This window comes from Pteropus alecto, unplaced genomic scaffold (genome assembly GCF_000325575.1).
Source record: "Pteropus alecto unplaced genomic scaffold, ASM32557v1 scaffold40, whole genome shotgun sequence".
Classification (NCBI taxonomy): Eukaryota; Metazoa; Chordata; class Mammalia; order Chiroptera; family Pteropodidae; genus Pteropus; species Pteropus alecto.
Window position 1 is genome coordinate 18,862,960 of NW_006431919.1, and position 4,776 is coordinate 18,867,735.

A 4,776-nucleotide genomic window follows, 5' to 3' on the forward strand; every position below is an offset into this window, starting at 1 on the left:
AGGCCTGGTACCAGGGACCACGAATATGGGTACAGAACTGGACTCTAACTCGATGTCCGGCAGAGAGCCGAAACTGAACTCGAGTGTAGCAGCCCCACCTCGGACGCTCCCCGGACCCCCGAGTCTGCAAACGGCTCCACTGGGTGGTGGGGGCCGAGGGTGAGCAGGGAGGGGTTTAAGACAGTCTCCTTCCAGAAGAAATGGCAGTAAACTCAGGCCTGTAAGAGTTGGAGCACAGCGAGGGAGCTTACAAGCAGGAAAATGAAGACGGGGTTTTGTTAAGACTATTTTTTTTTTTAAAAAAAAAAGTGGCAGAAACCCAATTTATATTAATTTAAACAGAAAAGAAAATGTATTGAACGGAAATAAAAAAATTTACACTAGAGATGGCCTTCAGGCTTGGCTTGATCCAGGTGCTTAGGTCCTGACAGCAGGATGCCGTTACCTCAATTCTCAGGCCCGATTCCCTTTGCTTTGTCCTCTTCGTCAGGCAGGTTCTTTCTTCCGGTGGGGGTCTCCTGCCGATCCTGGAACTGTGGCTGGTCTGGGGTGGGGGAGGGCTGCCCCACTAAGTGCCTCACGGCCTGAGAGGGAGAGACGGGTTGTTCCCCAAAGGGGAATGGACATTGGGTGGCAGCACACGCCCACCCCAGTTTCCTGACAGCTCCCTCGGAGAAGACAGGGAGCCACCTTGGCTTAACGTGCCCACAATAGGGCAGTTTTGCCTGCTGAGGAAAATAAAATAGGTTTTATGTTTGTTTGTTTGTTTGTTTTTAATTTGGAGACAAATTTCCTAACGGGCAAGCGATTAGATAGCTTTGCCTGTCTCCTCAGGGTCTCCTCACTGTGCAGACCCGGATTCCTTCCTTTCAGACCGCTTTTCCGGTATTTTCTTCCGACTGTGTCATGATGGAGACGCCTGTGTTATGCTGGGCATGTCACGTCCTCTTTCTGAGTCTCAGTTTCTTCCGATGGAAAAACGAGACAAGAACCGTCCCACAGGGCTTCCTTCCTTCAAAGGTCGAATGAAAAAAAAAATCGGTACCAATGACAAGTACTTAGTGCCGCACTGACTGTGCGCCAGGCCCTGGGCAGAGGACCGTGTCCTGAGTTGGCAATTATTGTTGCCACCCATTGTACGCACGAGGCATTGAGGTACAGAGAGGTTAAGCGATTTCCCTGGGGTCACACAGCTCCTGGGTGGGGATTCGGACTCCTGCTGTCTGTCTATGGGGCTGGAGCTCCCAGCCACGACTCAGCCCTGCTTGTCAGCAGGGGGTTAAGGTGCCTGCGTGTGAATATTTGGCGTGCGGGGCTTCTCGGCCTGGTATGTACGAGCTCCCATCCCCCACGCAGGGTACGTGAACTTCCACAGGGAGAAGTAAAACATTCATGTTCACTGACCTGGACCTGAAATGTAGCGTTTCCTTTCCTGGTGAACGGAGGCCACACGCCAAAAGCTCGACGATGATCCTGACACCCAGAGTGTCACGGGTCGTTCCCTGTCACATTCCACTCACCGATACTTCGTAAGATCATTTATGCTCATCACTACTTTCAATCACGTTGGACATTGCGTCTTGTTATTCAATGCCATAATGAAGAGAGCACATAGTTGATTGCAAATTAACAAAAATATTTTTACCACTGGATTTTAGTTGGTTTCCTTTGTAATTCAGAGTATTTTATGCTTTTCAAACCATAGATTTTTGGTCTGGGGTCCAGTCCAAGGCACAAGAACTCCAGGCGAGGGGTGAGGAAGGGTCTAGGTTTGTAGGGCAGGTTCACCCCCAACTGTTTCTACCGAAGGTGGCCCCAGGGGGCATTAGCCCCAGGCAGGGGCAGGGCTGGGGAGCCCCTCACAGGGCAGGGCCGTCATCCCGCTGACTGACTCACCCCCAGCTGTGAATTCCCATTTGCCAGGACGTGACTGTAGCCAAAGGAGCGGAGTGGCCTCTGATGTAATGGCTCCAGTAACACAGGTTTTCCCAGCGCCTCAGGCCAGCGGCTGAGCCAAGGGCCATCCTTGGAGCACCCATGGCACCATCCCTGGGGAGTGGGCAGCTTGTGAGTCCGACAGGCATGGGGTCCCGCCTCGGAGGCCCTATCTGAGAAGTGCGCATGTGATTGCTACCCCCAGGGCTGGTCGGGACTGTGTCCAGTAAGGAATTTAAAGTCCTCCCTCTGTAAACTGTAAAGTCTGTCTGCGTGCTGGCGATGGTTTTGTTCCTGTCTTCAGCAGGTGAGGAAGGACACCTGCTTATGAAGGTCGTGGAAGGATGGGGGCGGGGCTAACAGGTGTCACTTGTCCCTGCCCTCCAGTGTGTCTGGCTATGCCTGCTCAGTACCACGGAGCATGTGGGGGTGGGAAGTTTAGATTCTTGCACCTTCTCTACTTGCAATGTCTCGGATGCCTGTTCACATCCATAGGAGCTCTGTGCATAAGCAGGTATGTATATATGTCCCCAAAGTCCCATATTTCTGAGGGGAAGGGAATCAGATGCGTAGGACAGAGCTGTCGTTAGTTGTTTAATTGACAAACAGCTGGAAAATGAGGAACACAGGAGACAATCGGGCAGAATGTGTGACAGCCTTCTCTAATATTTACATTAGACCCCCGAAAGTTTTCTCTGAACCAAGCGTAGAGGGTGCACTGCTTAAGCATGACTCAGGAAAGTAAAAGCGGCACGCACGCACACACACACACACACACACACACACGCACACACGCACATGCACATGCGCACACACATTCGGATTTAACCGAACGGACGCGCTTCTGTTCATTTACAGTCTTTTCCTGGTACTGTCAACCCCACGTGAAGTAGGAATCTGTCCACAGTCGCCTCCCTTGCTTTCCCGGACTTAGGCTCAAACTCCAGGCGCATCAGATACGGGATGTTTGTTCTTGAGCAAGTCACTTCGCATCTCTGGGTTTCAGATGGCTCCTCCAAGATGGGGATGATGACGGCACCTGCTCGCAGGGTATCCGCGACAGTCAGACGGGATGGCTCAGAAGACGGGCTTGGCACGCGCCCCGGCAATGAGGCGGAGCCGGTGGCTGCTGTCTGTCCCCGCATGGGCAAGGGCGCAGTGTGCTGAAGGCTAAGCGTTGCCACAGACAGTGTGCCGGGGGCCGTGGGGACACCGGGGACAGCATGACTTTGTACAGTTCGGAAGCCGAGGGGCAGACCGACGGGGTGACTCGCCCGAGACGCTGGGCTGTCCGACCTTTCCCATTTTACACCCTTCACACCGGTCACAGGTCCCCTGGGCTCAGAGGAGAGGTACGACTAACAGTTATTCGTGACAGTGACGGCAAGAACTTATTCGTGCATGTCTTCATGACCGCAGGCGAGGCTGGTCCTGTATCGCCCATAGCGCAGACGAGGAGATCTGAGGGCCGGGAGGGGGACCCCCAGCGTAGCATGCGTAAGGGGCAGGGTGGGCACCCCGCTGTGTACACAGTCCCCAGAGTCCCCGTGTCACCACTACTTTATACTGTCTCCAACACAGGAGATTGAGAGTTTCTTTCTCCAGGTTAGTCTGAAAACACAGAGTCCCTTTCTACCTCCATTTTGGGTTTAAAAGAGCTCACTTCAAACTTGACGTTTATCAAACTGGGGTCAGTGTCGTGGCACCATCCCTCACCGCGGTGTGACCTTTGGCCAGACCCTTCGGCTTTCCGAGCTCAGTTCCCTCTGCCGTGAAACAGGGCTGGGGACACGATGATCGTGAGCTTGCTGCAGAGTTCCCGGAGGATGTCTGGGAAGAGGCTCGCGCGGGTCAGGATCTCGCAGGGCTCCCGTGAGCTGAGGGAGGGCCAGCCTCGGCTTCCCCTGGTCTCACGTGGTGGTGGGACCGGAACAGCCAGTGTGTGCAGGTGAGACAAGCTGACAGTCACCACCTGCCTGCTGCACTTCCCACTGTCCTGGTGAGGAGCACGCCCGAGGAGAAGGGGTGGCTGCGGGGACAGTGGCACCCAGCCCTCTGCCCGTAGCTGCCCGCCGCAGGCACATCTTGAACCGATTTAGACCCCGGCGTGGAGCCCCGCCTGTCACACACAGCGCTCTGGCCTCACAGGCTCGTTAGGGGTGGCATTCTTAATAAATCTGGAGCGGAGCTTCAACACTGGGAACTTTGTGCTCCAGGCGGACGGCTCCCCGTGTCACCTCGGGTCCCCTCCTGCAGCCTCTGAGTCTGACTGCTGCCCACACCCTCCGGCCTGCGGGGCACAGCATTTTATTTTTATTTATTTATTTCCACAGCGTTTGTTTCCTTTTGATCTGCTTTTACAACGCAGAGATGCTCATGCCAAAAGCCCCAGGCCTGGGTCCTGGGGCCGCACCCTCTGCAGACCTCAGCGTTTGGGACTGGGGCTTTGGAGACCCTGGGAAGCTGGGGGCTTGGAGGGCTCCACAGGGCCTTTATTCCAGCCCAGCAGGTGTTCGTGGGAAACCTTAGTGCTGGGCTCCCTGAAAACTGGTTAAAAAGGACAAAGAAGTCATAGGCTCTGCCTCAGGGCACCTTCAGTCTGCAGACAAGATAGGAGATTAAATAGCAGATTTCAACAAAATGCTCTAAGTGCAGAGATCTATCCGTCCATCCATCCATCCATCCATCCATCCATCCGTCCATCCATCCATCCATCCATCCATCCGTCCATCCGTCTGTCCATCTGTCCATTCATCCATCCGTCCATCCATCCATCCATCCATCCATCCATCCATCCATCCATCCATCCATCCATCCGTCCATCCATCCGTCTGTCCGTCA